The sequence below is a fragment of the Triturus cristatus genome, chromosome 11, assembly GCF_964204655.1.
Source record: "Triturus cristatus chromosome 11, aTriCri1.1, whole genome shotgun sequence".
NCBI classification, from domain to species: domain Eukaryota; kingdom Metazoa; phylum Chordata; class Amphibia; order Caudata; family Salamandridae; genus Triturus; species Triturus cristatus.
The window spans coordinates 319775925-319788464 of NC_140594.1; the positions used below are offsets into that span (position 1 = coordinate 319775925).

At 44.4% G+C, this 12540-nt stretch overlaps 1 protein-coding gene across 2 annotated transcripts in view; it reads right to left on the reverse strand.

Moving 5' to 3' along the window:
• Positions 1-12540, reverse strand: part of KSR2 (kinase suppressor of ras 2) — a 1474574-nt gene that overhangs the window by 1298506 nt on the left and 163528 nt on the right. The window lies entirely within an intron of this gene.

Sequence of the window (12540 nt, forward strand, 5' to 3'; positions counted from 1 at the left end):
CTATAGTCTATCCCAAATCTACGTATAAGCCATCATAAATTGGTAAATTTAAAGCTGCAAAACCCAAAAAGAGTTACAATGACAACAAAGACATATGTACATCAGTAACATGCTGGCCACTCTCCAATATAGCCTATCATGACTATGCGTATATCTATTGCATATGGCACACACGGTAATGGTATGCAGACAATGCGGTAGGTGTCTTGTTGTCTGCATGATACAGCTGAATAAAGTGGTGACAGTAAGCAGATGCCGCCAGAAGCCATGGTTTCCCGGCTGAGGGATAGCTGCTGGAACCAGAATCTGCCTGGTTTGTACTCATTGTCAGAGCTGAGTGTTATCACACTACCCCAGTTACTCAAACTCGCATTGTCACGCCTCCCATCTGTACTAACTACCTTACAGTGAGTTGCCTCTAGCCCCTTCCCCCTGAGTGGCATTCGGAAGAGTTTCAGCCCGCCCTTGCTTTTTAGCTCACATCATGTTGCTTTTGCTTGTTTGGGAGTGTGTTTCTATTGTCTCTAAATATAGTGGAAAACCTAGAATTTCAAGTGCCAGAATGTAAAGTGCTAGTGACTTAAAAGCACGCTCAGACATGAGGCCAGCAGTGGACCTCCTCATATACTGTAGCCATCTTTCCATAGTCATTTCATTGCATATTCATGGTAAAACGTTCATTTTCAAACACTCTTGTTCAATTTTCACTTTAGTAATCTCTTGATATCATGATGTTTGCAGATCCCAATGCCAGTGGTCTGCATCACAGGGTTACCTCCTTATTGAAACCGGTAGCAGGGTATATTGCAGTTTAAATTGTTCTGCACCACCTAACTAGGTTAGGTCCATTTAAAGTACCTTAATATATGTGAAATATCATGATGTCAGAACAAAACCTCAGTGAAAACAATTCTGTTACAAGTAATGGATCAACATCGAAATGAAATCTGCAAAGACTACATCTACCAAAATGCTATGGGGCCACAGTAAAGGAAGTCTTATTAAAATGATGCATCTGTAAAAGGTTTAATGCTCCTTTGCATGAGTGCTGTCACAAAAAGACCTCGGACCGTAACAAATCTGACCCGTATTGCTTCGAAGTTTATTAAAGTTTTGTTGAATTAGTGCAAAAAGGGATTGTCTCTCCTGCTTGAAAACAACAAAATGACACGATTATATAAATAAATGAGTGGAGAATGACAACAGTCTACTGGAATGCACTATATTGACTCTGAGTGTAGAAAAATTGGATAGTACTAGTCCAGTGGAAATTAATCAATTATATGGACTTAAGTTGTCAAGTGAAAATTGTATAAAAGTGTGCTATCATGTCCTAAAGTAGACGTGAAACATTTTTAGCAATAGCATGCTGTAGTTTGCAAATACATTTATTATCTGGGTACTGTGTCTACTGCTACCACAAATGTCCTTTATTTTCCAATTAACTATCATCTAATGCCTCCAAACTAACCATTACCACTGCCTCTATCCCTGGCTCACCCTCTGTTGCCCTATCCTGCCCACCGTCCTTTTTAGCTGGTACTCAATGTTGTTTGTAGGGAAATCTCAGGCTCACATAACCTCTAATATTACTGATGAAACTACATCCCTGTGATAACCTTGCTGTTGGACTTGGTCCCCTCTGCAGGACCATCCCCAAACTGTTTGCCTTCACTCTCCTAAGTAGGCTTTTTTTTAAACATGTCTCAAGCCTGCCAATGCAACTTGTGTGCGCAGTTTTTAAACTGGCATTTCAATCTGGAAAATTGAGCCTTATGCCAGGCCTAAACTTTCCTATTAAATACCAATAAGTCACCACTAGTGTGGACCCTAACCAACCCAGTAGGCAGGGTGCAATGTATTTAAAAAGTAGGACAAGAACTTTTAAGTTTTACCTGTCCGGATAGTGAAAACCTCATAAATGTGTTTTTTCACTACTGCAAAGCCTACCTCTCCTATAGGATAACAGTGGGTTACCTTATTACATTTTAAAAGTGATAACTTTCAATTGGGAGCAGGTGAACAGCTCAAGTTTGGTGTTAAAAGAATTGTAATTAAAAGCCATCTTCGGGGGCCGTGGTTTGGACCCCGGTGAAGATGGCGGCATGAGCCCTTGTCTCCTCCCGTGGGAATGCCACAAATTGTATCTCCATCCTTTTCCTGCACTGATCGAAATCATACCTGTATGTAACTCTGTGTCGGAACAACCGAGGAACACAGCGGCATCAGATTGAAATGCTTCTGGGCTCTACGAGTGCAGCTTCTCTGTCTCTGTCCTTCACGACCGGTACTCGAGTCGGCCATACGCCAGGCTGCATCGTGCTGCATCGCGCTGATGATGGATACCGAGCGTGAGTGCCTTAAAGCCACTGAACTTTCCCCGACTGAGTGAATGAGCGGTAAATGAGCTGCCCTGGGGATCGCTCCATCGCAAGCAACAAGCAATCATAGACCATCAGCCTCAAGAACTGTACAGTAAGACTGCGCACGCAAGCCTTTAAAATGACGGCAGAACCCGCGGCTGTACCCGCAACGTTTATCTGAACCAAGCCCTCAACTAGCGCTCCTCTGCTCTCCACTGCAGCCTCAGAATTGATCTGCTACTAAGCATATAAGCGGTATATCTGTTCTGCCAAGCACGATTAACAAGCACGATTAACACCGAGTGGGGTGTAGAATACGAATGTAATGGCAGCCAAATTGGCGCAAAAAATCGGCTCGGAAAATGCAAAATCATCTAACCGACTTTGCGCTTGAACACCAGTAACGTCTGTCACAGAATAAGCTTGGTCATATTGAACAAACAAACTAAGCAGCACCTTATGCACAACTTTTGAGGCGAAGGGGATGCATTGGAATGCATGTATGTTTCTTGACCTGCAGTCGGGCGCCTGACTTTAAGATGGCGGCTATCATAGGGAAGTACTAGCATGTCAGTGATGAACCTGAACCTGCACCTCTAAAAACAACCACACGGTCAGAGCCAACCCAAATCTCATCAGAACCGCTTTCAAACTCTTAAAATGGTCACTTGGTAATCCACCTCAAGTTAATGCCCTAAAGAGATCACCTACACTTTAAATAAAATCCACCAGCTACAGCCACACGCCTGACCCTGACATGGTTCCCCTGGTAACACTCTATAGGAGTTTGAGGCTATGCTGTGTACTACTGCATACTATGTGCATTTTGAAGGTCTTTGTGCATACAGCATGCTATACTCGCTATACTCGTTATACATCAGCGCTGTGTGTGTTGCGGTGCGCTGTGCACTGTGTCTATTTTACTTTACATCCGTTTTCAGCAACCCACACTGTAGTTGGTTCAGTCAACAAGTACAGGTGCTGCTGCAACCAATCTAAATAGAGCAATCAGTGCATGTGCCTGCGCTTCTACTAGTGCTTGTGCTAGTGCTGGTGCTTGTGCTTGTGCTGGTACTAGTGCTTGTGCTATAAAAATCAAGGTCATTCATATCAAGACCACCAACCACTCTGTACCAGCCACTCTGCAGAGAAATGGCAACCAACTAAAAATTGCTGTGATGGAGGCTAAGAACCTCAAGAGACTTAAAGCTGATCCTCCAAATCCAGACTCGCTTACAAAAGGCAAACGTGACTTTAACGCAACGATGGACACCGTATTAAGTATGCTAGCTGAGGTTCATGATCTCGCAAAATCAACAAAAGAAGAAATCTCTGCGAATAGACAAGATATTAGAGATACAGATGTCAGATTGTCTGAAACAGAGCAGAATTAGCCAGCTAGAAGACACTGAAAATAAAGTATGTAAATCCCTCAAAAGCCTAACAATCACAACAGACTCTTTAACAAAACGCTTGTCAGGGCTCGAGGAGAGGAACAGAAGAGGGAACCTAAGAATTTTTGGAGTACCGAAAGGAGAGAAAGATCCTTCAGGCTCATGCATTGTCTTCTTGGAAAACTGGTTTGCACAAGCCACTAACTTGTCTTTTAGTAAACCGCTGAAATTTGACAGGGCCCATAGGGTCCCAACTACAGCTGTAGCAAACCAGGAAACACCAAGGCCAATTGTATTCAAACCCATCCACTACCAACATGTAGAGCAGATCCTTGCCTTTATGCGCAAAAACAACCATATCCTGTGGAAAAACAGCAAAATCCTCATCTCTCAAGACTTCAGCAAAGAAACTGTGGACACCAGGAAAGGGTTCCTAGCACTTTGACCAAGACTACGAGCCTTGAACTATCAATTTGCCTTCGCGTGTCCTGCAAAATTTCCTGTAATAATTCAGGGGTCCCCGCACTTCTTCACAGACCACCTACAACTAAAAAGATTCCTCGATGGACCAGATGATCCCTTTATAGACACGGCGACCTCGAGCCCCTCCACTACAGGCTCTTAGGCCACTCAGCCAAACTTGTTGCTTGGATGTGATGTAATGTTCACGAGTATTTTCTATCCTTAAGCAGGTTTTTTCCTTTTGTACATCGTTGTTTGTTCTCACTTGACTGCTAGCCTATATTGGCCTCTATTGAACCTGTCCTCCACATAGGCCTTAAGCACAGGTAACCAGGTATTCAGGTAAGTAGAGGGATGGGTACTGCTCAACATTTGCTTCACTCTGTGTCACGCCGTTAATTTGCGTAATGCATACACTAAACTGCGCTAATGCATACACCAATAGTACGCTATGTGGGTGGGAGGGTTAGGGTTAAAGGGGGGGTAGGGTAGGGTTGGGGTTTTGGTTCCTGCTTTCCTTACATTATTTTTCATTACTTACTGTGTTTTCCGTGTTGTTCATAATTGTTTTCCTTGCTCAAGTGCCTTGCCTATCTCTTCAGGTAATGATCCTCGCAGTGAGTCCTGCAGTGACAGCCTCGCACACACAGGTGTTGCCAAATTGTATGTGAAGCACTATAGACGTGACATATCTTCTTACACAGGTACAAAGTTTCACTACTCAAAGGTCATAACTTATAGCACTAACTCTGTATGCACGGGGTGTAACTCGCTGCTCGGCAAACACCAAATATGTGTCATGTCTCTATGCCTGTATACCATGCCATTTCTTTTAGATACCATGTCTTGTAACGATATCTTTATACACAAAGGTGAAACCACACTGATTTGTATGCTCTATGTAAACTACAAGCCTCTCCACCCAAGTATCATACCATGTATCTCAAGTCTATTGTTTCACAGTGATAACTTTGCAGATATGGGAGGTACCCCTCTGAATGATATGCCTCATACATATGAAATACACATATGGCTAACTGATTAAACGTGAATATGGCTACTAACTTCATTGCATACACAATTTGTGGTCACAACTACTCTACACATAGTGAGTAAATGGCACACAAATTACTGCAGAGCTTGGAGCCCTCCTACGATGCTGTCAATGCACCAATGATGCCGCAAATCTCCACAGGTACCTTAGCTCTTAACAACCTCAAGATAGTCTCACTGAACGTTAAGGGCTAAAACAACCCTGTCAAACGAAAGAAGATACCAGACTACCTCCACAAACTAAAGGGTGACGTCTTCCTACTTCAGGAGACAAAGATCGACTCAAAACAACTTAACTCACATAGAAATAGGTCTTACAGCGACGTTTCTGGCTCTGACACAATAGGAAAGATAAATGGTGTCCTGACTCTGGTAACAAAGTAATCAAACATTGACATAGTGGCAAGCACATCTGATACTAAAGGGAGGTGGGTTACAACAAAACTATCAAAAGACAACACAGAGTTTTACATTACTAATATTTACGCCCCCAACAAAGATGAATTGGAATTCTGGGAAGATTTAAGCAAACAAATTGACACAATCCCAGATACTGTTATGCACATACTAGCGGGCAACTTCAACCTACCAATGGATCCAACATTAGACAGGGACTCACGCTGTCCGTTTTGCAACAACAATTCTCACAAAGCCCTTACTAATCTCTGCTCACGTTTTAATCTGGTAGACACTTGGACGTTACAGAATCCCACAGGAAGGGAATATACATTCTACTCCTCCCCACATAACTCCTACTCACGCATTGATTACCTACTTATCTCCGGTAATACCATAGCTAGAATCGAGGAAACCTCGATCGAGTCAAGAGTGATCTCGGACCACTCATGCATCAGCTTATCTATATCAGATCCGAAGCCTTTCAAAAATCAACCTCTCTGGAGGCATAATGAAGTTTTAGAAAAAAAGTCCCATAGACAAATCATTGAAAGCACGATACAGAACTACCTCTTGGCTAACAAACAGGGTGACACATCGGACCTCACACGATGGGAGGCTTTGAAGAGTACCATCAGAGGAGAGATCATTAAAATTAAAGCTGCCATGAATAAGGATTCCAATAACAATCGTGAACAACTAGAAAAAGAAATTGCCATATTAGAGGGGAAACATGTTATATCAAGAGATACCTCAGTCCTGAACGAAATAGTGAAAAAGAAATACGAGTATAATAAAATCCTCAGTGACAGAGCAGGCATATGGATAAGCAAACAAAAAAGCATCAAGCTCTGTGAGTCCAACAAGGCAGGTAAGAGCTTAGCTTCATACTTAAAGTTTAAATTACAGAAGAATACAATTAAGAGCCTAATCGACCAAAAAGGCTCAGCACACTCTGACCCTGACAAAATTGCAGGTATTTTTAAGTACTTTTATAGCACTCTGTATAGCAAGAATCAAGATTTGGACAGCACAAAAACATAAGACTATCTAAACGAATGCACACTCCGTACCCTCTCAGATCAAGAACAACTCGAAATCAATAGCACAATCACTGCCTCAGAAATCAATACCTCTATTAAGTCCCTTAAAATTGGAAAGAGCTATGAGACCGGCGCCCTTCCGGCCGAAATCCGCGAGGCCACCATAGTGGTCATCCGTAAACCAGGCAAACCGGCGGATGAATGTGCATCGTATAGGCCCATTTCCCTGATCACAGTGGAGGCCAAAATCCTGGCGAAGCTGCTGGCCAATCGCCTGCTCCCCTATCTTGCGGCCTTGATCCACCCGGACCAGTCGGGTTTCATGCCGGGCCGCAATACCACAATACCGCACACAATCTGCACCGTGTACACGGGGCCTTGGGACGGGCGGCAACAATCCAAGTGGAAGCACTATTTCTTGATGCTAAGATGGCGTTCGATACGGTTGCATGGGAATACCTCTTCGCGGCCCTGCTCCGGTTGTTGGGTTGGATTCGACTACTGTATACCATGCCCACAGCCCACGTATCAGTCAATAACCATCGTTCGACTTCCTTTTCCCTCGGCCGTGGCACACAACAGGGTTGTCTCCTGTCGCCGCTCCTTTTTGCCTTGGCACTTGAGCCACTCGCGGTCTGGATCCGGAGCGACCCAGAAATCAGGGGCCTTAAATGGACAGCAGATCATGAAGACGGCATCTCTCTATATGCGGACGATATCTTGTTGTACCTGGCCTCCCCGGCGCGTTCGATCCGTCGGGTATTGCACATTTTTCATATATTCGGTGCCCACTCTGGGTACCAGATTAACTGGTCCAAATACCAGATGTACCCCCTCTGGGGTGACCCGCCGCTGAGCCCTAGGGGCTATAATATACCGATAGCGAAGCAGGGTTTCCAGTACCTGGGTATTTTTATAACATTAGACTCAGCACTATTTTATGAGCGGAATCTCGAGGCCCACTACAGCGGTTTAAGTTCGATGTGGTCCATTGGAAAAAGCTGCCCCTTACACTTCTCGGCCGGGCAGCCCTTTTCAAGATGCTAGCCCTCCCCCGTTTTCTCTACGCCCTTCAGAACACGCCTATTAAGATCCCAGAAGCCTACTTCCTAAAGATCGACGCAACTCTGCGTGGGTTACTGTGGGATACTGGGCCGCCGCGCATTGCAATGCTAAAACTAACTATGGGCTGGTATGACGGAGGGATTGGACTACCGGACCTACGCCTTTATTACCAGGCGACACAACTGATCACGATAAACCAGTGGGTGTTTGGATCCCACTATGACCCGAGCTTCCGAATGGACCGTTGGCTCATGGGGAAGGGAGGATATGACAGGGGATTGTACTCGAACACGAAGAAACTGGGCCTGACTGGCCCCACGGCCAGAATGGTGGAAACCTGGCACAGGCACCAGAAGCGGATGGGATGGTCTGGACGGCTGACTAGGGCTACTCCACTCTGGGAGCCAGACTGTCTGGGGCGGCTGAGTACCTGTGCGGGGTTCGATAAATGGGATCTTATTAGCATCTCAACTGTGGGAGACGTATGGGTTAAAGGCAGGAAGGCATCCTTCACAGAGCTTCAACTTAAGTATCAGTTTGCACCCACTGAGCATTATCGCTATCTACAAATTAGCCATGCTATAGATGGTGCCCTGCCCCCTGGGACGGCCCTTCCAAACTACTCACCTTTGGAAGACAGATTGTTGCAAGACCCGATGGATCGTAGAGCCATTTCCTTAACATACAAAAAGTTAATTAATAATCGTGCTGATACAATGCAGAAACTACGGGCCTGGTGGGAAAATGAGGTGGGTGACATGCCTGACGAGGACTGGAGGGATGCGTTAGCCTCCCCTCGGGAGGTGGCGATCCCACTGCGGCTCCGCCTGGTTCAGCTCAAGGTTCTGCACTGGGTGTATTTTGATGCAACTCTGCTGTGTAAACTGGGTAGGCATCCAGATGAGCTCTGCCTTCGTAACTGTCATCAAGTAGGTACATTCACACATATCCTGTGGGCCTGCCCCCCCATACAGCAATATTGGACAGAAATCACCCGTCAGGTGGCGCGAGCCATCGGTAAGTCGGTTGCTCCCTCCCCCCTGCTTTGCCTCCTTAATGTGTGGGACGATACGGACCTTACCCAAGCGGAGCAGGAGTGGGCGGCGATGGGTTGGGTCATAGCCAAAAGGAATATTGCCCAGAAATGGGGGGTAGCCGCTGTGCCATCGCTGCGCACATGGGCGCAAGATATGGATGTAGCGATGATAGCGGAGAAAACGGTCTACAAGAGTCGCAGATGCCCCAAAAAATGGGATCACAAATGGGGACGATGGAACAAATATCGGGAGGACATCTGCATTTCTCCCACAATAGAACTCCGACGAGAGAGACAGGCTAAATTGGACGACTTGGGGGTGGGAGCCCCGACCGGAGTGCATGGGGAAACCTAGCCTACGATGTAGGGGTTGAAGCCTCCTTGGCCCTAAACTATGCCGGGAACCACCTATACATTGTCGTAAAACTGATTTGGTTTCTGCGTTAAATGCCCTTGATGTAATGCTTGTGGTCTCCAATGCCCTAATCTGTATTCAAGCCCAATGTGTGTCATGTGAATGTCATGGTTGATTTACTTTCTGTGGATTTCGCTGTTAATAAAATATTATTTAAAAAAAAAAAAAAAAAATTGGAAAGGCTCCGGGGCCTGATGGGTTTAATGCTAAGTTTTACAAATACTTCTCATTGATACTAACTCTACCACTTTTAAACTTGTTCCACGAATTTAGTGACTCTGGCCAAATTAATGGGACACCAGCAGAAGCCATTACAGCAGTAATCCCCAAAGAGGGGAAGGATCCAACTCTCCCCAAAAATTACAGGCTGCAAAATGTATGCAATGATCCTCGCCAAACGCCTTCAAAAAATGTTGCCCAAACTTATCCACCCCTCGCAAGTTGTTTTTTTAAAAGGTGGACTATCCAGTGATAACACCAGTATGCTAGCACATATACTAGAGAAAGCCAAACTTACTGACTTGCCCACAGTCGCTATCACTTTCGATGCCGAAAAGGCATTGGACAAAGTAGATTGGACTTACCTAAAAGCAACGCTGTATAAATGTAACTTGGGAGAGAATTTTACACGAATGGTAATGTCACTATATTTTAATCCCTCGGCCAGGGTACGAGCGAGAGGCTGCCTCTCATCTTCCTTCAAACTGGAACAAGGAACAAGACAGGGCTGCCCCCTTTGCCCCTCCATATTCCTACGGGCAATTGAACCCTTCCTATTTCATCTTAGGAAGAATACCTAGATCTCAGGTATACGTTTCGGTAACTGTATGGTCAAGATAACTACTTATGCCGTTGACGTATTGGTTGTCTCCGAGAATGCCGAAGCTGCTATCCCTGCTCTCATGTCCTCAATAGGAGACTTTGCTGCAGTATCCGGTTATAAATTAAATAAAGACAAGACTGAGGTTAAACTCCTGAATAACCTAGGTGGTAAGAAATTATTGGCGACTCCGGTCTCCTGTGGCAACCTAAGTGCTTTAAGTATCTGGGCTTGGACTTCACGGAAGATCTGATCATCATCCTTCAAACCAATGAGAATGCCCTCTACAAGAAAATCTCTTCACTGCTAGATGGCTGGTCACCTGCATTTTTGTCTTGGTGGGGAAGAGCGGAGACTTTAAAAATGATAATTACTCCTCTTGTTAACTATTTAGCCAGCATGCTACCAATGACGTTTTCAAATGACTTCCTGAATAAAATCTAGAAACTTTTCAATACATTCCTTTGGCAAGGCAAGAAGCCCTGAATATCAATGAAAAAACTTCAATTACCAAAATAGAAAGGTGGCCTGGGCCTTCCGAACTTTAGGAACTACCAAACAGCGTATCTTTGGAAGTAAGGCTCCAACTGGCTAATCCCTCAGACTGACTATACCCCAGTCTGGATTGATATAGAAAGATCAATCATCAATGATATGCCTTTACCTGCTCTCCTCACAATGGATATATCCTATCTCCCCCACTCAAAATACATCCTGCTTAATACTAAGAGAGCCCTATTGCAGCTGAAACAACCCTCTACACTAAAAATCAACAAGTCCAACTTGTCCTCTTTCTGGCGCAACCCGAGCCTGAAGATTGACGGAGAGATGCTCCATTGGGAAGACTGGTCTAAAAACGGCATAAATCTAGTCAAAAACCTTTTTACAGAGAGCCTCCCATTACCTTTTTCCGTCCTCCAGACTCGTCAAGAGCTAAAACTAATGGATTTTTATAAATTCCTAAAGCTAAAATCTCTCTTCTCGATGCGTTCCATCAAACCCTCTAACCCGTCAATAATCTCAAAGATGTCACAGCTACTAAAGTCAGGACACAACGTCTCTAAAATATACAAACTTCTCTCCCCTAAACCGCGCAAGTCTCACATGAAATGCGAAGTAAAATGGGAATCTGAACCCAACTCCATCAATATCCCATATGAATGGGAGAAAATACATATCACTAGGCCTGGGTGGTAAATTCCGTTCGGCTCGTGGAGTTTGCGGAATTTGGGTAATTTCACGTCCCGCGGAGAACGTGGAATTGGCCAAAATTCTGCGTTCCGCGGCTTCGCGAGATATTTCCCCCGTGTCCGCGAACAGGAAGAAAGCATCACGAACAAGCAATTCCGCATGTTCGCAGAATTTCTGCGTACTCGCGGAGATTTTTTACCGTTACGCGGAGCTTTGTGTAGCGCGACTACGCAAATTCCGCCCACCCCTACACATCACCCCATTTTCGAATAAAAGTTCTCCAGTATTGACGCAAACCAAACTCATACTAATAAATAGGACATACTGGATTCCTGAAAAATCTTTCAACTTAAACTTAGTGTGAGCCCAACATGCTGGAACTGTAAATCTCACGTCGGCAACCTCGCCCACATGCTCTTCCATTGCCCTACCTTACAAGCATACTAGGACTAAATCTACGAGTGTATAGGCAATACTCTCAACATAACTCTTCCAAGGGAATTTTCCTATATTATATTAGGTGTTCTGGACCCTAGGATCGAAGACGTGAATAACCGTTACCTCCTAGATCTCATGCTCACTTTAGCCTGTAAAATTGTATTGTGTAAGTGGAAAAACTCCAAAGAAGTTTCTTTTAGAATGTGGCAAGAATGGCTATCCTTCCTTAGAGGAGCTGATTATGGTGCACTTCATACCTCTCCCTGGAGTAAATCCCACAGGAACCTATGGAAGTCCCTTAATGCCTAATCTTTCTCATATGATCCCCGTGAAACCTGACCTAAGTCCCAAGACATAATGCATATTGTATGCTATATTTATGACAATACTCCTGTACTGCATTGTATTTCCTGCATCCACTATTGTGTAAATGTACCGGCTTGTCAAACCTGTACCAAACACTGTGTTATAAATATTTTTTGAACACACATGGGGAATTGTGCTTGTCCAACCACCTGTACGTCGCTGTGGGCTCTCCGCGAATACCATGGCTAGGCACTTGAGTAACTTGTAATTCTTTCTACTTACTTATTTACTTTTCTCATGATTTGTATTTCTCAGGATTTGTTTCATTACTGTATTGTATAGTTATTTGTTCTTTTCTGAAAATTCAATAAAAAGGATTTGAATTTTAAAAAAAGACATCTTCAATGCTAATGTCTGATTTTTAGACACAATTCTAAAAATGCCACTTTTAGAAATTTTACATTGTCCTTCCCAACCATTTGATGTCTTCTGCCAGCATCCTGGGTCACATGGCTAGGTGCGGTTGGCCTTTGTGTATTCCTCCCAGTCAGCCACACA